Source organism: Xiphophorus couchianus, chromosome 3, assembly GCF_001444195.1.
Source record: "Xiphophorus couchianus chromosome 3, X_couchianus-1.0, whole genome shotgun sequence".
NCBI lineage: Eukaryota > Metazoa > Chordata > Actinopteri > Cyprinodontiformes > Poeciliidae > Xiphophorus > Xiphophorus couchianus.
This window is the reverse complement of record NC_040230.1, coordinates 11,702,667-11,724,684: the sequence shown is the minus strand read 5'-3', so window position 1 is coordinate 11,724,684 and position 22,018 is coordinate 11,702,667. Positions and strand designations below refer to the sequence as shown.

Sequence of the window (22,018 nt, the reverse complement as noted above, 5' to 3'; positions counted from 1 at the left end):
TACCATCTTGTTGTAAAATCTGAAAAGAAAAGTGGAAATAAATATACGGTATAGTATACGTGCAATCAGGGGAACCAGAGGAGTCACGTGAGGCAATTTATTTTTAATAAGTTGCTTTTCTAATTGGTAGTTTCAACAATTTTATGGTCAAAATTGCTGAATTTACCCATTGCCTCTTGAAATACATAAAACAAGACCGAGACAAGGCAGTGCAGTCCTGTGCCTCACCTCTGGGGGCGCTGTACTACACAAGTGAATGAAGCAGGCATTTGGCGCTTGTCCATTGGTGTCTATCTTCATATCGCCAACTTAATTGTTAAATTACACATTTTCTACATACGCTGACGTTACACAGTCTGTTTGCTACATTTAAGATGCGTGTGACATATTTAGCCATAAATGTGCAGTCAATGAAAATGCGGCGGTGAGGCAGAACGTACCGTGCCTCACTGATAGGGGGCAGTGCTGAGCCCCATAAACACGACGAGCAACAGGTGATCTTCTTCTACGCATTGAAAAGACTGAAAACACAGAAAAAACAAACACACGGACCAGGCTGCCAGATTCTTGAAAAAGAAAGAAAAATGAGGGACAAGGAAGCTTTTTTTGTCGTTGTTGGGTTTTTTTTACAACAGAATTACAGAAACATTTGACGTCATATAAAATAAAGGTAAGATCATACACGGTTTTCAGTTTTAATCAGGAAAGAGATGTCAGCCAAACAAGACATTCAAATATTAAAATAATGAAACATTACTAAAAATTATTTTATCGTTCTTACTATTGTATAGTTAGAAGCTGTAATTGGTTATGGTCAAGATGTCTTTTTTCCAGGGACCATATAGGATTCGTGTTTTTTGTTCTCTACTCTGAATAATTATGTTTACTAAAAGTGGGTGAAGAAACAGCCACAGTTAAAAATAAGCACTTTTAATAAAACCCTCAAGCAGCAATGAGAAATGTTGATGAAAAGTGCTGCATCATACTTACTTTGCATGTGTTTCTTTCACGATTTAGTGTAAAGTTTAATTTCACAGCTTAAATACATGACTTTTCTTAAAACACACAAAAAACAGGAACCTCTTATCTTGTCAGTGTAGTTTTATCGTCTACATCTTTTGCAGATCAGATGTCAAAATGCACTCAAAAACATCTGAGGATGTATTTTTATTTAATTTCTATTTAATATATATATTGAAGTTTAGTCGTGGATTAACAAAGACAGCGTCATTGTTTGCAATCCTTTGACAAAATATTATTTTGCTTACTTTATGAGAAACCAAGAGCGAGCTCCATTTCTACAGAAGTCCTTTCATCAGAGCAAGAAAGGAATAATAAAATAAAATAACTCCTGCTCTTACCTTTCTACCAAAAATGTCTTGAAAACACTAAATGAGTCAATTTTGCTCCATTCTTCTAAGAGATTTCTTTGAATAGATCAAAGACAAGGCCTCAACTTGTCAGCTGCATTGTTACTCAGTCACTTTAAGATGTGTGTGTTATAAAGCATAAAGGAAGAAGCAGCGAGCGTCTGCAGGCAGCGCTGCTTCCTGATCAGGCTCTGCGTCTGAGGAGCCGTCATTTAATTCTGCTGCTGTTTGATCTGTTTTTCTCCCTGTCGTCTTTTCATTTCAAGCGACTGTTTCAGCTTGGCGTTTCCGGGTAAATCTGACAATGGTGTAATCAGCATCGCCTTAATGTGTTGTATGACTCTGCTAATCTTATCTGTGCTGTCATTCTCTCTGCATTCAGCCTGTCAGTAAACTGCTGAGAGCCTGAATGAAGGCAGGACGCCGACACTTCATGGAAATTAACATCAGAGCGCTCCAGGAGAGATACATTCAGTGCCTACTCCATTCCTTCATCAAGGCACTCTTATGAATGTCTACACAAACAGTGGGCACAACAGTGAAGTCATCCACCTCCCGCCCTGAATCACACGTCACCCAAAGTGCATGCTGCCCCCACCAAAAAAAAAAAACAACAAAAAAACAATATGATGCCATAAATCCAACACTCTTTTAGTTCTTCCTCTGATTTAAAGCTTCTCAGACCACTCTGAGCGCTGAAACAGCTCTGATTGCTCCTTCTGCTGAGGAAATCAAGAAAACCTCTCGGAAAAGTAAATGGGCCTTAAGTGGGATTGCTAAAAGATCAAGTCAGCGTTTACACGCAGCAGTATCACCGCGTTTAGTCATCAATGGGGCGCATTTAGACAGGCTTACTTTTTACACAGAGTTATGACTTGGGAAACAAGTTTTAAAGCTTCCGGATAATTAGCTGGGCTCCAGGTTTTTGATTTTTTCCAGGAAGTTAAATCTGACTCTGCATGATAGCAGCTTCTAGATGCAACCTGGTTTCATTAAGACCCTTGACGGTTCATCATGAGTAATCTAATACTTCCTCATCCAGGAATATTATATTATGAGCATAAAACTTTTTAACCATGGTCAGATTTTATCATCTGGGATTATTCCCAATCAGGAAAACTTAGTTGTGAAATTAATAGCAGAAAAATCAACTATTAATGATTTTTGATAACCGCTGATTAAAGGTTAGGACACCCTATGTGGTAAAAGCCTGTCTCCAAATAAAATCTTGATCTTATTTAGAAGATTAGACGTTTGGCAGTTCTTGGTGAGTCTACTTGTATGTTTTGGGGTCATTGGTATGTTGCAGGATTCAGTTCTACTGCAGCTTTTATTTTTCTCCACAGATAGTCTCACATTTTCACACTTTTGATTCTATGATTGTCAGCTGATCAGGTCTTGCTGAAGCAAACCATCCTCAAATCAAAGTACTTTCAGCACCATACTTCATAGCAGGTGTGAGTCTTTTTCTGGAATGCTGTGTTAAATTTATGCAAGTAAACATGAAATGCTTTAGACTTGTACTGTATATCTAGAGAACATTTTTCCAGAAGTCCTAGTCTTTGTCTATGTTTTCTTTGGATGTTTCCTCCTTGCACACCTCTCAACAGTTTCATCCCTGGCCAACTAAATTTTGATTTCAAATGATGTATTTTTTATTTCCGGCTGAAAACTTAGACAACCTGCCCATCAATGATACAGAAAAGTCTTTAAATATTCAACTTAGGAGATCTGGGAAGGATGGGCGAGTATTAAAAATACTTTTCATTTATCTGTTTACAGTTAAAGTGCACATGAAGAGTAAAGTATAACTACCAAGGTTTTTCTATGTACATATAGTAATTGTGCATTTACAAATGTGTGTTGTGTAAATTCAACAGATTGCAGTGAACACAGTGTAACGTTTGCTTTTACCTTAAGCCAGCTCTGCCTGGATGCTTCACTTTTACTGCTTCTCCATTTAGTTTGGACTCCAAATTTATGTGACAACCAAAATCCTTTGCTGCACTCTATTCATTTAAATGAATTTATTTAGTGTCATGTCATGCCATATTTTTTGCATAAGGTGGAAGTGCTGCTGTTATTTTAAGGTAGTATTCAGTTGTAGCCATTATGGACAAAAACATATTTATTAGGGTTGTGCAATATGTCAGAAAAAAGAAATTTATTATATCCGTGTGTGCAACATTAATATTGCCAAATATCAGCCTGTTGGATGCACTGCATATGTTTGCACTAGCAGATGTTAATGCACCAGATGCTAAAGATAGAGAGAACTGAAAAGACCATAATATCTGCAAAACTTGCTCTAGTCAGATTTGTCTTTCTGGGTCACAGTGGTTTGTGAGGGGTAGATTATGAGCACATCTTATTTTACCTGCAAAACACATTTACATTAATCATCTACACCTCATTTGAAGTGAAACAGCAACAAAGGTTAAAGTTAAATATCTACACATGATTTGCAAAGTTTGTTTATTCTGCAAAGTCATATGTTATTTTTTAGGTTTGGTTACTCTGTTTTCCTTAGTCTCTTTCTTTGGTTAGATCAGTTTGTTTCTGTTTTACTTTAGTCCTTAGTATTCTAGTTGTTTATTTCGAGTTATTCCTTGTTACCCTAGTTTAATTGCTTCTTAGCTCTAGTTTTTCTTTAGCGTTCAATTCATTTCCTAGTCTCTTGTACTCTCCCTTGTCTTCTGTGTTACTTTCCTTCTCTCTTTATCTCCCCTCACACCTGCAACCCGTTTCTAATCTGCCACCAGTTTCTTGTTCAGTAATCAACCTCCCCAGTATACAACTCATTCTCAGTTACTCCTTGCTGGTTCCTCCTATCTAATCCCATTATGTCCTCACTCTGCTTTGTGTTTTCCTCAACTCTCCTTGTTGGTTTTTCCCTTGGATTTATGGTTTGTGTTTTGCCCTTGTAACCCAGGGTAAAAATTGCCTTAGTCCCACCCTTGCTACTTCATTGGTTAGAGTGACAGTCAGTCACACAGTGCAATCAGCCAATCACTGCACCTGAAGTAGGTTTTTCAGGCCTGCTCCAGCTTTCCCAATCAGCTGTGAGAGGGAGAGCTGGAGACAAAGGAGCTGCAGGTTTGTGCTGTCAAACAATTGGTTCTTTCTTTGTTTGTATGCACTTTGTTTAAAAAACTCACAATATAAACCATGTAGATCTGAATATCCAGTGAGCTTGGAGCCATGAAGCTGCCATGCACTGATCTTTAAAAGGAATTGGTGAGTAGTGAACATGAATGTTTTGTTTGGTTGACATATTGATGGTGATAGCCAAATTGTGTAATCATCAAACACACAATCTAACTTTTAAATGCAACATATGTGTTTAAGATGATGTGATAAATGTTAAATATCTTTATCTTAAATAATTGATTGTAGATATAATTGCATTTATTTATGTATAATTGCATTTATTTATGTGTACAACGGAAACGAGTCTAGTTAACTAGCAGGCTGGTAATTGACTGGTCCTGTTTATTTTAATACAGGCCAGGTGATTTCCCCTTTTTGGGGTTAAAGGATGGCGAGCTTCTAAGATCTGGCTGGAGCCAGGAGAACCGAATTTCACTCCATACTGGTCTGGTAGAAGTTTGATGGTCCATGAACTTTCCCCTCCTTCTCATTACACAGACACACTACCCATTATTCACCCTTTTCATCAGAGCTGAATTGCGCTTGGACATTTTCCCTTAAAGTTTCTGGATAAACAAACTATGGACTTTTAAATGTGTGTCGGTCAGACACTGTGTTGACCAAGCGGGGAAAAGTGAAGGACTCTGTGCACATTATAACATCAACTGCAGTATTGTGTATATATTTATTGTATTTTGGTTTCCATGTATTTTTTGTGTTTTGTATTGTTTATTTAATTTTCTTCTTTAAAAAAATACATAGTATTGAAAACAGTTACTCTCTTGTATTGTTTTATTGATTTCTGACGACAGCTCCAGCAGACGAATTTAGTTTTCTGATGTCAGAAGCTATCTAGTCCTTCAGTGCATTAAGTACTGCTACATTATAAACATCAAATAGTGCTACACCCTGGATCCCTGTGATTTTTGTATGTTTGTTTATTTTTTCATTAAATTCACTAAACTCTATTTGACGTTTCCACCTGCTCCATTTCGGTCCATTCAACAAATGGAGATCATGACACCTTGTAAGGACAATATTGTCTCACACATCCAAGACAAACTTAAAGTATGGATTTTTGCATGCGTTTTCATGCACCAACTCTTAAATTGCTGAAGGAAAAGTTTATTTATTACCCATTTCTTTAAGTTACAGCAACAGCTTCATTCCTTATGTAATAAGTCAGTTCATAACCCTAAAAAAAAACAATTGAATCTGCAAGCATGCTAATAGTTGCCAGCTTGCAGTAATCAGCTCAATCAGCTACTGAGACTGATGAGCCGCAGCTCTTTGTCACAAACCAAAGAACAAATGGGTAAATGTGTATGCCGATCATGGAAAGTAAAAGGTTTACTGGTTCATCCTCATGAATGAAATGAAATAATTAGAGCAATTATCACATTGGAACAAAAAAACTTCATCCCACTCTTTTCAGTGGGTGTTCTCCTAAAACGATGGTTTCATTGTAGTTTGCCTTTAGTCAACTCAAGCTCAAGCATATGTTGAACAAACAGATACTGCAGCCCTGGGGCAGTTTTCTCTTGTGTTTTTTTCACTGGATAGTGGGACATTAGCTTAATGCAGGTTCAATTAACTGCAGTCGTTCATTGACACAAAATTTGTCAAAAAGCGTTAAATATCCTTGCAGACTTTGTAAAGTTTTTGTAAAGAAATTCAAGCTGCTTTTGTGATCTTCTGCATATAGGTCGAATTTAATTTCCTCTACATGAAGGTTTCTACATTTTGTGGTGCTGAGGTTGCAAGCAACTATGTTAAATTTCTCTTGATGCTTTAGCTGGATGGAGATACTCTGATGAATCAGGCAATCCAGTCAGAAAGCAGATGCTGTAAATTCTTAAAGTGGAAGCAATAAAATAGCACAAGCCAAAACTTGCCCATAAATACAGTCGAAGCAATAATTTAAAAAAATAAAGCAGCTGGAAATATGACAAGCAAGCCTATCTAGCAGGGTCGTAGTGGAGGTAAAGAAAACGTCTCCAAAGCTCAGAGTGGCATTTTGGGGTTACCAAGTTGCTATCTTAACACTTAATTTTTAAGCACTTATATTCACAGTTCACATATTTACAAAGAAGCTCCAGGAATTGTGACTCAAGGCATTTGTAAACCTTTTTTACACACTCAAAGATTGAAATTTTTCATGGCTTATGGCTTCCAGTGGAATAACTTGATTTATACATGCAGATTCTAAAATCATTTGCAACTGTTGAATATTTACACATTTTGACTGAGTTTGAAAAAAGCTGCTACAGACATATTCCAAAAGATTTTATATAATTTCCACTTAAATACATAGATGTTTGTAGCTGTGACTGTGGCTGCATCCTAAATGCACAAAGGAGCTGCAAACCTTTATAATCGTCTGTTTTCAACAAACTCAATAGTTGTTTACACCTTTGATTTTTTCAGTTTTTCTCATTTTAAATAACATTTCTATTATTTGCACATCTCTGCTATTGCATAGTTTTATTATAGCTTATTGTAAATAGTCTGTTATTTCTTTTAATGCTCAAATTCACATGTACGTTTTGTAATTTTTTTTTAATTATCCTACTTACTGTATTTGCACACTCCTTTAGATTGTAGTATGCTATTTTTAATATTTACATTGTATTTTTCACTTTCTGCACAGTATATTATTCTTAACTCTTGTTTTTTATATGTTTTAGATTTTTTTCTTTGTGTGAACCTGCATACTTTGCCTGTCACTTTGCAACTGTTTGCACCAGATTTTCCCCACTGTGGGACAATAAACTGTATTTCTGTTCTATTCTATCATGAAAAAAAAGTCGAGGAATAATTTACCAGGCACTGCATGTGTTCACAATTGTTTGGACTCCAATTTGAGCCTCTGGTACAATGGCTCTGAAGGAGAACATGAACATTTCCTGGTCCACTGGAGTTATTGAATACGGCTATGCATGAGTACTTGATACACCTGGTCCTCCGAGATAACTGATATGCCCCATTCACTACCAGTTTGCTGCATAGAAAGGCAAGTCAATAACATGGGGCAAATAATATCTAACAGTATGAGCAAACTGCAAGACAACTGCAATACATATATGATTGACAGTCTGACATTAAAACAAATTAAGGTTTTTCATGGGGTTTTTTGTTGTTGTGGTTTGCCTTGTAAGAGTATAAAAATTTATTAAAAATAAAGTATTAAAACAAAATTACGGTTTTTCTATTTTAGGTCATCAAAATTATTACTAACCCCTAAATGCCAAAATGAGAGAATTTTTCTGCAATATACATATCTCTACAATTTCTTTACATTATAAAAATGCTCAGGATGCATGTAAACATTTGAAATTTGGTGGCGTTGCCCTTGACTTTGGATAAACATGCTGTCTATACTACTCACAATAGTTTGCTAGTATTTTGGCCCATTTCTGCTGACAAAACTGTTGTAACTGAGACAAGTTTACAGACTACCTTGCTCAGAGACATCACAAATCAATGTGAGATCCTGACTTTGTGATGACTACTCTGAAACTTTTGACATTCTTCTCCTTTGGCCACTTTGTAGCTAATTTGGCGACATGGCCAAGGACGTTTGGAAGACCCACTTGTGCCCAAATGACTCTCTTCCTGATGTCTTGTGTTGTTTTGAGACGTATCTTCAATATTGTCACATAGTTTTCTCGTGAAACCGCCTGTGCACCAATCTGTCCTACAATAAACCAAACCCTACAATATGAGGCTGCCACTTTCTTACATTACATTTCTTTCCAAATTTAACAATGGTCATCAAGGCCAAACACTTTCATTTTAGTTTCATCACAGTAAACTAAAATCATCACCATAGGATATGTCTCCAAGAATTAAGGCATTTGTCCCTGAGTGCAAACTGAAATGTGTCTTTTTTATGTTTGTTTAGGAGTTACGTCTTCTTCCTCCCTGATTGGCCTTTCAACTTTTATTGGTACCGGTTTTGCTTCACTGTGGATTTTGTAAGTCTCTTACCAGCTTCAGCCAACATTTTTACAAGGTAATTTGCTTTTTTTCCATATTTGATGCACAGTTCACATCAAAACACATTTGTTTCTGCAACACAGAATCTGTCTCCTTCCTGAATGTCATGATGGTTGAATATTCCCGATGCTGCTACTTGCATGCAACTGTTTGAATGTGCCTAAAGTTTAATCAGTCAGAGATATGGAGGTCTGCAGCTCTGCTCTGGACATTTTGTCTGATTTATTTTTACTTTTCAAAAAAAAAACAAAAAAAAAACCTTCAGTTGTGGCTCCATTAACTAAAATTAGAAATCTGGGTATAGATACTTCTGAATTAAAAAAAAGCAAACTCTTTTCTTAGCAAATATATACAATGTTGATGATCTTAGTTGATCTAAAAGAAAAGAAGATAACGTTTTTTGTATGTAAATACTGAGTTTTGGTTTGTTTAAGGTCAGTCTTCACTTATAAAAATGAATTTAGCTGAAGGGTGGATATTTTGTTTATCTTCATCAAACTAGTTTCACCTTTTTGATAAGAGCTACTGAAGAAAACAAGAACAAAAGTGTTTTTAAGAAGATTGGTGGATAAATCCTTCATTTGACACTCTTAAAAAATCATTTGCAACTATTTTTTTATGAAAAATAAGTTGCTGTTTTTCAGCCCTGAGGATAAGCTGCAGTGCTCAAACGTTGCGCACACAGAACAGATCCCAGCAGAGGGGCCGCCTGCAACTAATCAGCTGAGGGCTGCCATGATGTAAAACATTATCCGTCACAACGGCACACTCAGGTCGGAAAAGACAGGAAAAATGAATCAGTGCCACTGTATAACAGCAGCTCCCACACTGTGAATGAGCCCACTGCAAGGCGCCTCCACAAAAGGACCTACGTTGTACCATCACAAAAACAATCCCTCTCACACACACTCACGCACGTTCGTGGAGAAATCCGACAAAGCAGAAAGGATGATGGTGATTATGACACATAGCTATGCCACCCACAGCGGTGCCTGCGTGAGGGCAGAGCACATCAAACTGAGCAAGTGTAACACATGCTCTGTGTCAGTCCTCCTCCCCTGCACTGGCATGTAATGCATGACACATAGCTGAACCACCTACAGGCCTGCTGTCTCCATGCCCAGCTGATGATGGAAGAGGGGGGACTGAGGGTAGCAGCCAAGGAGACGGATTTTACACGATTGTCCTCTGAATGAAAGTGTTTACAAGCTCAGGCTGTTTCCTGAGTGGAGAATTACTTCTTGGATTGGCTCAGATGTTTCTCTTTTTAACTTGAAAATATCACCAAGTGTCACTTCGAAGCAAAGTGCTGATTTACTGTTAATAGTCATCTGCTGCTGCTTCTCACCCAGCAGCCCAACATGTGAAAACATGTTGCAAACGGACCTCTGGGTGTTCTGTGACTGCATCTGTCGTAAGCACAGAGCTATTCTCTGAATGTGATGAGTGTCTGTGTGTATTATTGGATGTGATGGGACGGCTGGTGGTGGAGGAGGGGGGAGTTTGATGGCCTGCAGCCGCGTACTTCCAGGTGATCCAATCTGAGTGACCCTGAATTGGCCCGCTGTGAGGATGATGAATTAAAGCAGGAACGGTTACTTGATCCGACCCAGACCTCCTCCTCAAATACAGTATGTGCATAATTCACATGCATGCACCAGCATAAGATCTGCACTGCTCTGATGATCTCGTTCTGCAGTTGTTTTGGCACATATTGATGAATGAGAGGACAGGCGAGACGAATATTTGGTCAGAAACTTAAGATCTTTCAAAAGTTTTAAATAAATCTTGTGTTCCAGAAGCTTAATGTAACATAGAAAAATCTGACTTTAAATTTAAGTGCATTTGTTATTTGTGAGTGAATCACAATGTGTGATTAAAAAAATCTGTATTTGTTCATGTTCACCTTGGTTTTTGAACATATTTCTGTCTTTATGTCTCTGAATTTGTGATCCATGGCACCAAAAGCTTTTTCTAACCTTTCAAAACTGTGTCTATCAAATTGTTGCATCAGACATTTTGACAGCTTTTTTTGTCCATTTTCATTCCCTATGTCTGACAATACAACTACAGGGTTGCAAGTTATTGTGCAGTTTTCCCTTTTAACACCTTAAAAGCTAAAAAGAAAACAAAAAAAGATCCAGTAGATTAATTTATTTAAAGGTTTGCATGAACAAAGGTAACATTAACAAGCTTTATTTACCTATCAAGACCACAAGTTAAAAATTGATCAAAAGAGAAATAATATTAATCACTACCAAAGAGTCTAGCAAAAGTCTTCAGCTATTTTGCAACAGATTTTAATAGAACCATCCACTGCATGTCACAGATTTAGCCAGCAGCTTTGTGGGATAGTCTTGTTAAGGCTTGAGTGGTAAACTAAGTTGTTGTTGACTTTTTGCAGATGCCACAAATTAAATTTGTGGCCTCTGTGGAAAATGTGTATTTTCTGCAAACAGGTGGTAAAAACTAATTTGTCATTGGTTAACTGGGATTTTTGTGCTGGCACAGAACTGACTCTCTTTCCTTTAGCAGGCTTTTTTCATTCTTGAATGATTTAAAGGTCACTGCTGAAATAATTGGTTCAGCAAACAAAAAATATCCCCTTGATAATAATGTAAAAGTAATGTTTCAAGCAAAATGTTGTGTGTCAGACCAAAAGGATCCTCGATCCTTTGTCTGCTGTGTGGATATCCTACCCACAGATTTCCTAAAGGAAGTTTTGTCTGTCGCTGCATCTGATCTGATTCAAAGAGTAAACTCATTCCTCCCATCAGGTGTTTTTCCTCAAGGTTTCATAATAATCTGGACATGTTTCTCAATCTCCAGCTATCCATTCATCAGCAAAAACAGTTATATAGTTTCTGACCAACAACTTTGAGCTTTAAAGTCTTTCATTTTGGTTTTAGTGCTCACCAAGGAACAGAGACTGAGTTTTTCACAGTTGTCAATGACATCCACTTAAAAACAGACGGAAGAACTGCAGTGCTGGTGCAGCACAACGTTCAACAATGTTGGCCATGACATATTATTGAGGCAACTGGACTCTCTCCTGCAGTATTTAGCTGGTTCAAATCTTACCTAAAGAACCAGGATTTTTTGTGTCAATAGTTAACTTCTCATTGGAATGGACTGAAGTCCAATGTGAGGTACCTCAAGGTTCCATCCTGACTCTCTCTTATTTAGTATCTCTATAATATTATTAATTACTAATATTTTATATTAATGTTTAATGTCTCCTTCCAACTCAGATTAGAGTAATTATGCAGATAAAAATAAACATAACTGATCTAGAGTCAGTTCCTAGCTTCAGTTATTACAGCTAGAAACTAATGATCAGGCTCAAAATCTGGGGGTAGTGATGAACTCAGGCCTGAACCTTCAAAGATGCATAAAGACAATTACAAAGTCGGGCTTCTGTCACCTGAAGGACATTTCCAGGATTAAAGGACTTGTTTATCTTTTGTCACGTTGATTACTGCAGCAGTGGCTAAAAAAATCAATCCTGCAGCTGATGCATAACGCTACTTTTCACACTCTCACTAAAATCAGGAAGATAAAGCATATCACACCAGTTCATATGTTCTTACATTGGCTCCCTGAACCTCAGAAAATAGACTTTAAGATATGTTTGTTAGTTTATAAATCATTGAATAGTTTAACACTAAAATACATTAAAACCCTGTTGTCGTACCAACTTTCCAGAGGACCCAGGTCTTCTGGTTCTGGTTCTGCTCTGCATCCCCAGAACCAGAACCAAACATGGAGAAACAGCATTCAGCTTCTATGCATCATACATCTGGAACAAACTTCCAGAAAACTATAAAATTGCTGAAACACTGAGTTCCTTTAAATCAAGACAAAAAACCCACTTGCTTAGAGTCGTCTTTGTTTAATAACAATGGGAACATAAATTTATTTTAGTTAGGAATGCATCTTTTCATTACTTCTCTTTATTTTGTCACCATGTTGTTTTTTGGGGGGGGGGGTTTGCTTGTTCATTGTTTTTCTAGTGAAACACTTGTTGCTGAAATGTGCTATGCAAATAAACTTAACTTGACTATTACTGTTAAAAAACTAACAATAATTTCTTTGAAGAACCTCGAATAATATGAGTTACAACAACATTTAATTTACCTTTGGGATCAATGAGGTACTTTTTGAATTTGAATGATGCCTTTGAGTACGACATTCAGCTGATACAGCTCAATGTTTTATTTCTTCTTCTCATGTTGCCTGTGAAAGAAATATCTCAAAGAGAAAATACTTGCTGGCGGAGGCCTTTGCTCAACTCGGTGTTTATTTGTTGCTTTGATAATTAGCTTCTGATTCATGCAAATGAAACCCAACTGACTTCAACTGGCCCAGAAAGAGGAAGAAGGCGCAGCGGGCACGTATGCAGCTGAGTCGTTCCAGGTGATTGTACTGAGTGGGGACAGATGATAGCGAGACAGATGTGGTGCGAGGAGAAGATAAGGCAGAGGAACAGAGGCGACGTGTGGAGACAGAGAGATTGCACTTTGCTCTCCGAGGGGAAGAGGAAGCTCTGCGCTGTGCCAATAGGAAGAGTTTGTTCCTCGGCGAGATACAGGAGACAGTGTCAACACACACGCTGAGCTCAATATAGCTGCTGTCACCCAGCCAAGCATACCTCCGTCTCCTCTCCAGCCTGACACCTGCACCTTCCTCAACACCTCTCCTTCCTTGCTCATGTGCCTTTTGTCTCTTCCCTTATATATTCCTCTCCTCTCCTCCCTACAACCCGTGTCCATCAATGTCACGTCCTAGGAGCTCAATTAACTGATCCCTCCTTTCCCAAGCTCTCTCCCCATCTTTCTCCTCCACCTCATTGTACTGTATATATTCCATAGACTTGACACGGAGCCAGACGTTGGCTTAATATAACACGCTTTCTCTGTGGCTGCCACCCGCTCCCACATTACCCTCTCTTTCCGACTCCCACCACCCCGGCTTTCATATGGGCACCGGCTACTTGTTTTTTTTTTTTTTTTTTTTTTTTTTTTTCCATACTTTACCCACTGCACAAAAAGGGAGCTTTTTGTTCTTGAATAGCTCCCTCATTGCCATGGTAATCCAGCAGAAAAAGAGAGTGCGGTTTCTCTGTCTAGGGCCTCTTGGATGAAAATAGTAAGTCACGATGAGTTTCTTTAAGTGGCCCTGAATCTGAGAAATCAGTCTGTGTAAATCTGGAGCTCTGCACGCATTTATGGACGCGTATGAATATCCCAATGGTCTGTCTTCTTCTGGTTGGACTTTTTGCTCCAGTGTCAGCCCTCCTGTTAATCCCCCTCTTCTTCCTTTTCCTCCTATATCTCGCTCTCCCTTTACTCTCCCGCTGCACTAACCCACTACTTGCTGTGGTAATCCCATTACTCATGTGAAAATACCAGCTGGGGGAGAGAGGGAGGGAACATGTGCACAGTTGAAAACTGTCTGGAGGCCTCGCTTCAGACATGTTTTTAAAATCCTTCAGTAGGAAAGGCGATGAACGCAGGCTTGCTGCGGCAGTTTTTTGTGCAAAAGAGTAGATTTTTTTATGTCCTTGAAAAGACTGAAAAGAGTAAAAAAGATTTTAACCAACGGGAAATATTTGTTAAATGCCTTGCAAAAGTATTCAGACTCCCTGAATTTTTTGACATTGTAGGACAGTACAGCCGAGAACTTCAATGTATTTAGTGGAAAACATATTTCATTCAATGGTTAGTTTGTATTTAGCTTTTACTATTTTATATTCCACTCTAACAAGTCTCTCTAGTGGGAAAAAAACACCCCCACAGCAGTCTGCATCTCCTCTCCTGTAACTTTTTGATGCTTCCCTACTCCAACACCCCTGAACCAAAAGGCTGAATTACCATAACGAGACACCTATTTATTGACAGGCATTTTAATATGTAGTTTTATCTATAAATTTTTCCACAACATCCCTCTGAGTACATTCATAATCTTGATGTGGCCAGAAATAAAAATGAGGTGGCACCCTTGCTTTAGATCCAAAGTCCAGGCTGAAACCCAATGGACAATCTACGGCAATATTTGAAGTGAATGTTAACAGATGATTAAAATTCAATCTGTCTGAGCCTCAGCTTTGTATCAAAGAAAAATACTTAACAACTTCAGTCTCTGGGTGTGCAAAAGCTGGTGGAGACGCACCCCAAAAGAGTTGCAGCAAAGAAGAATTCAATATTACTGACTCAGAAATGCCACAACTTTGAAAACCATGATTTACTTTCATTCCATTCCACAGATGTGCTCTGTGTCCGTTTATGACATAAGACCTCGGTATAGTACAATAACGTTTGTAGTTTTAATACAGCAAAATGTTAAGTTCAAGGAGAACAAATCCTTTAGCAGTTTGTCAGCTTGAAATGTTTTTAATCCTTTCTTCTTTTGTCCTTCCTTTATCACTTAGCATTTTAAGGACAAACTGCCCACCATAATTAGAAATACCAAGGTTCAAGGACCAGATTTGTGAACGCTGAAGTAAAAAGAATAAGTATTCGCCTATCGCTTTGGGAACTTGCAGCGTTTTTATTTTTTTTGCGCTGATTATCCTACGAGGGGTAACAGACTGAGAGAATAGACAGAGAGAGAAACAGTGAGTGATGTGTGGCCGTGCCTCCTGACTGTTGGACTTGCAAGCTTGAAAATAAACAAGTTCTGCAAAGACAAAGAACCCATTGACTCCCTTGTTCCGTCTCCCTCTCCCACTCCTTATTCTCCACAGCTTCGCTCTTTTCCTGTTTCTCCCTCTCTGTCTTTTCTTGCTGCTCGTCGTTCAAAGTGATGAGGTTGCAGGGTGAGTAGGCGGGGTATTAACCGCCACCCTCGCCGCACTTGTTGTCCTGCTGATGCCTTTTTCTCTGTCTCTTTTATCTGGCCTGCTCTAACTGTCAGTGGCTTTTAGTCCGGCAGCACATTTTCAGTCTTCAAGTTCTGCGTGTGTGAAACAGGAATGATGGGGTGTTTTGTTGGTGTTTTGCATAAACCTATCCGAAGTTGACTGTTTCAGTTAATGGCCAGGAAACAAAGTTTGAGAAAGATGTGACATGGGTGAATAAAGGAGGATAAAAGGGGGAAGTGAGTGTGTATTCATGCATGAATTGTTTGTCAATGCATTTACTCTCTTCCCCATTGGAGTGAATCATCTCATTCAGTGTGTACATACTGTATTACACCTCTGTTGGCTGTTCAACGCCCCGTCCAGGAATTATAATCCCTGCCTGGTCTCCGCTGGTTGCAGAAATCAGGTTTTGCGTCCAACATGCATGCAAGTGTGTGAATGTTGAGTGTGCCTGCTGTGCCTGCGGTGGCTCTGGTTAGTGGGTTACCACACCCATTGTCCACGGTAATTACCCAGACTCAAGCCATCTGCGTTGTGGAGGAAATCAGTGAATGTGTCAGTGCTGACTGTAAGGCCTGGTATGCAGTTGCTCCACTGATGTCCACTGAAAAGAAACAGCATGTTGAGGTTTTAAGATCCTTGGTATTTAAAGCCTAAAATATATGTCAGCTTCAAGTGGTTGGCAAAGATTTCTGTCGCGATGGCTGCTCTTGGTTTAGAGGATGCATCAATTCAGTCTTCTCAGAAGATGAAGGGGAGCTTGCGGGGGGATATGAATGAAGGTTTGCATCTATAGGAAAATGTGTCTGGAGTGTAGTCAGATGCACACACACACTGCAGCGACAAAATCTGAGCTCTCCCTTTCATTCTCTTCGTCTTTCTCTGCAGAGCGTCTGTCTGTCATTCTGATTAGGAACGGACAGAGTCGCATAAAGCTGAGTGTGGGGGGGTGGTGATACAAAAAGGGCGGGATGGGACATGGAGGGAGTTACAGATGATGTGGAGCCAATAACACAAGGCTCCTCTGTGATGCACTGTCTGTCAGAGCCATTAGCATGTTCACTTCCCATGCCGCTTCAGCTTTAACGGCTGGAAATTTGAATTTCATTTAAATAAATGGTACCAGAAATTGCCACTGCGGATGTGGGGGAACATCTTCCTCTTTGGTGCAAAGAGTAACTTTTCACGCATCCTTAGTTTTCTGACTAATGCTTTACTTCTGAAGTGGTTTTTTTAGTGGCTTACAAATGAGTGTGAGATAAGCATTTGATATTGTTGCATAAAACAGAGGTTTCCAAAGTGGAGGTTGGATCCCCCACTGGGGATCAGAAATCACCAAGTTCAGTAAGAAATCAAAGTAACACAAAAATAGGTCATGAAGGGTATTCATGCTACAAATCATAGCAGAGATACAAAATATGCAATCAATAAACTGATAGAAATTGTTTAAAAGTGTTGTTATTGTCATACTAGCAACTAACAAAGCTTCTTCATTAGTTTCAATAGTACATCACAAAATTATTTAACTGAAATAACATTTTCAGGCATTATGTTTCAGTGCCCTGTGTTAATTAATCAGAGAAGCAGAAAAGATGCTCATAATAACTTTGGAGAAACTGGAGCTCAGGTGGAGGAATCTGTTGACACGAACACAATTAGCTGTACACTACACATCTCTGACCGTTGGGGAAGAATGGGAGGAAAACGCCAAAATCCATCTCATCTGTTTGGCGTAAGTAAAATGGGATGTATGGCAGAAACATAACCGTGACTTGAGTTCAGGCTGCCCACATTAAAAAACCATGGGCAGCATCCTGGTTTGAGGGTGCTTTTCCTTAGCAGGGAAGCTGTGGCCTTAGCATGTAAAAACAATCTCTAACCCGAAACGGGATTGCTGTTGAGCCAGAGGAAAGACCCTCTTAGGGAACAGCAACCAATCAAAACATTTTTGTTCTGTCTGTAAAAAAAAGAATGCTAAAAATATATTATGGAAACAATTTCAGTTTTGGGTTCAGGCTGGACAACAGTGAAGAAGCCACAGCATCATCATGTTGTGGTTAGAAGTGACAGGGAGTCTGGTCAGATTTAATAGGAAGTTGAATGGAGATAAATACACTACATTTCTCAAATATAACCCTTTGAAAGCTGCTTTCCAACAGAAAAAGGCCTCTAAACATACACCTAGAACATAATAGAGCTTATTAATATGTTAGAATGGCCCAGTCAAAGTTCAGACATGGATCAAATGAACAATCCAGGGCTACTCTACCTTGCCCACCACCAGGAGGGATGTCAGTCCTTTCTCTCCCACCTGGGGCTCCAGTTTCTCCACAGAAGCCCATTCTGCCACCTTCAGAAGACCTCACATTATCTAATAATTAATTTACTATCACTGGTTTTATAATCGCTTTTTATGATTATTCATGGATTTCTCAAAACAAACAAAAAACAATTTGAGTCTTTACAGTGGATTTTTATCAGTCTTTATTTATCAGATAAAGACAAATATGTGGGGTAACATCTCAAGTTTTTTCCTCTTCAGACATAATCAGCACATAACCTGAGCTGAAAGTGTTTTTGATTATTCACAATTAATCTCCATCTAAAAGACCTGGAGGTTAAGTGCAACAAAAAGTGAATTACAAAGTGTTGACTCAGTGGAGTAGAACAGAAATTCCCACCACACTTTTCTGATTTGTATTTACTCAAATCTATGGAAATGTCCTTGCACAGCACAATTATGGGCTACTGTGTGTTTGTCTGTCATGTGAAATCCCAAAATAACACATTTGTGGTTGCAACAGAGGAACAAAGCAAAAAGGTTCAAGAAGTATAAGTACCGTTGTGGAACCGTATAATCAAACAGCTTAGAATAAAGTTAGAATCAAAGGCTGCTTTATTTTTGACAGTATAAGCACACAAATCACAACAGAAATAATAAAACACTGTCACAGAAGTTCGTCTATACCTTTGTTTTTCTTTTAAAACTTCAAAACTTCACCTATACTTTCTTAAAAGTCATGTTAATTAGAAGAAACTTTTGTCTAATTAGGATCCAAATTGTGAACTTATCAGGATGGATGCACTGCAGAGGATCAGCATCTACAGCTAAAGAAGTGCTAAAGCAGCTGCTAAATAAAGCCAACATGTGAGCATTAATTGGAGGATCAGAATATTGTTTCTGCCTGTGTCTCATAATTACATGGACGGTGTCAAGGTCTCATTAATGTTCGATTGAGGTTAAGATCACAAATTAGCACTATTACTGAAATAAAATAAAAAGAATCTTTTAACTGAGAGCAAAATTATACAAAATGAATCTCATTTCCTCCATCCATCAGGCATGTAGGTGAAACCATTACCTGAGGAGGAGAGGAGGTAGGAGGGAAGGAGGTGGAGGCGCAAAGAGGTGGCAGAGGCAGAGGCAGGAGGAGGAAAGGAAGAGGTGTGAGAGTGAAGGAAAGGAGAGTGGACGCCGTGTATGACGGGTGGTGGAGGATGACAAAGCACAGCAAAGACAGAATGGGGAGAAAAACAATCAGAGTGCACAAGGAGGAGGAAGCTGAGGAGGAGGAGGAGGAGGAGGAGGAGGAGAACACAGGTGGGAGAAAGGGAGCGGGTTGAGCGAACCGCCGTGTTTATTAGTGTTCAGAATGTACTGTGCTGTAGATTTGTCTGTAAATGTCATCTGCTGCACTTGAGTTACAATAGTGCACGCTCACACAAGTCCGCAGCATGCGCACACATACACGTAGGTATAAAGACCCAGAATTATAGAACAGAGGCAGCCATCTGTCCACACAGCACTAATTATCTCTTATGTGACCATGTTATTGGAAAACTTGTCCTCTAGCTCATTTCTTCTCCTTTATTTTCATTTGCAGTGCTATATCTTACAAAGGTATTCAAAGCCAAAAGGATTTTAGTGGTTTTTCTGGTCATAATCACAAACTTGAATGTATTTTATGTGATATTAGTTCATAATTGTGAAGTGAAAGGAAATTAATTTGAGAAATTTAGCTAAGAAATTGTGAGAATTGATTTGCTTCTGAACTCATTCTGAAGTAAATTTTCTAATACAAGCCAGTGTGAGGGTAAAAGTTTACTCGTTGGCCACAAAAATGTATATTTTTAAATTAGAAGTCCCAAACTAATGTAATATTTTAATTAAACCAATAACATAGTGTATCTGTAAGTCATTGCAGATCTAAGAGATTGAAAGGATATTGGAACTGCAAACATGTCCTGAAAGAAAGGTGGACAATTTATAAATTTTTGCATGTTTTTTTTTAACAACAAATACAGGATGTGAGTCAGTGTTTCTTTGAAAACACTGGCTGTATTTAGCCATTGTGTTGAATGAGTATGCTAAAGTCTGATTTTTAATAAAAGTTGCTGGATTCTTCCACCCAATGTTGTCAGACAACATTCAATGCTGTCTGGTATTTATCGTCATCCTTCAACATCTGCTCACCATGATTCTGCCACCACCGTGTTTGAAGGTGGAGCTAGCTTTCAGGACGTGGTTCAACTTTTGTTTCCTACCATGTCATCCAATCTTCTATCAGATTCTCAAGGATTGTGGTCAAAGGGAAATTAGACTTCCTGTCACCTGCTTTCAACAAGGATTTTCTTTTTACCCCTTTCCCAAACGGCCTGACTAAGTGGAGGACATGATTCTCCCACCAGATGTTTGCAGAGCCTCTAAAAATATCATTGGCCTCTAACATTCTCCAGCAAACCTCTGAGGCCTTCACTGATCATCCATTTAATTTCACACATGACATTTTTATTTGTAGAAATTATTGAGAACTATGTTTCATTTTCCTTCGACTTCATAATTATGCACTACTCTCAGTTGGTGTGTCATAAAATATACATGACAGTTTATGGTTGTAACATGAGCAAATGTGAAAAGTTTCAAGAGGTATTAAAAGTTTTGAAAAGCATTGAACGAAGATGTAGTGTTTTAGATGCATGCTGGAGGAAGTGACAGAGCATCCAGTGAAGGAAGGAGAAAAGTGCACCCTTATTGTCCCATTGTCAGTGTGGGAACATATCATCCAGGTTTGTTTCTGTGGTTGTCCTGCCCCTGCAGAATATAGCAGCTCTGAAACCAACAGCGTCAGTGTCCAATTGAATATTCTTTTTCTTTTGGTTTAGTTTCTTATCTGGCAGAGCAGAGTCCGTTTCCTGCGACTGTCAAAGAATGGGCAGCGAAGGGAGGAGAAATCCTGTTTGTAAATCACCCTACCGGGACGCTGCTGCCAGGGGACTCTGTTTACTTTGTTTTACTACCACTGTCTTATCCTGTTGACAGGGCAGGGCAGCGGTGTGTATCACTGATGTAACAGTGCAGTCGGGAAAAAGAAGCACATAAACACATATCAGGCCTCCATCCTGTTCAGCCAGGTGCCAGTGTTCAAGAAGGCACAAAAGGAGATTCACTTCACCTCCCATGTCTGACGCCTCACCCCTTCGCTATCAGCGTAAGAGGAAGCAGAAGGTCAGCGTGTTCGAGGTGACGGGAAGCAAGTCGGGGCTTAACACCGGTGGTCTCAGTCGAACAGGTCATGCTGAACCTTTGAGAAAGAGAACGTTTACAAATTACATAAATCTGTGATGTGAAGATGTTTAATATGCCCACACCTACAGCGTATGCAAATGAACGCCACGGCTCACGGCACAGCCGCTTGTGATGCTCGTGGGTGAAATACATAATAGAGCTCGTGCTGACTGCATGTTTTAGGAAAACATAGTTAGAGTTTCTACAAATGATGACTCGAATTCATTTACACATCTTTTTTTCCCTTTTCAGTAAGGTTGGTTTTGTTGATTTTAGCATTTATCACATTGTCATTGTTGACTGTTTACAGCAGCCAAAGTGAAGCATTTCATTCTTCAAGAGCTGCTTCTTCTGCTTTTAACACATTAAAATAAAATGAAGAAGAACTTAAAACATATCAATTACAGTATAAACAAACAATGGATATACTGGTACTGTATAGGTTTTGAAATGTTCAGTTAGGGGCCAATAAATGTATAAGTGAAATGTGATATAAAGCAGTTTATAAAATGTAATATAAAGAAAAGGCTGGCATTGTTTTATTTTCAATTTTTATGCTTTTTTATGTGCAAAAGCAAATAACATAAAATTAGTGGGCTATAACAGCAAGCCACCATATCAATTTCGACACGCTTTGCTGGTAAATTAATGGAGGAAAAATAAGTTAAATTATTATTATTTTATCCTTTCTCAACATCCCATAGTTAAATTGATAAACTGGAAAATGAGGGCACTACAATCTACTGACTGTTCTAAGAAATGTCCTTTTGGCAAAACAATTTGTTCACCCTCTTGGATGTTTTTTTAAATAAACTGTAGCACTGTTTTGTTTTTTGTAGCCCTTTCATATCCTGAGATGAAAATGGCACTATAAAAATATATTATTGTCCTTATTAAGCAGTGATTATAGCAAATAATAAAACACTAATAAAGCTATAAATCCAAATGGCAAAGTAGTTTTCTATCCAAATAGTCACTGATGAATCATAGTGGATATTCTTAGACGTAGATTTTTATTTTTTTAATTTTTGTTACAAAAGAACTTAGATTTTGAAAGAACATGCAGGCAAG

General features: G+C 38.5%; 1 long non-coding RNA gene across 1 annotated transcript; it reads left to right on the top strand.

The window, feature by feature from the left end:
* The first annotated feature begins 539 nt into the window (after positions 1-539).
* LOC114138987 (uncharacterized) lies at positions 540-21,440 on the top strand. The gene is made up of 4 exons (XR_003594360.1): positions 540-670; positions 8,425-8,535; positions 20,355-20,448; positions 20,545-21,440. It is a non-coding gene; the product is annotated as an uncharacterized LOC114138987 (long non-coding RNA).
* The last annotated feature ends 578 nt before the right edge of the window (positions 21,441-22,018 follow it).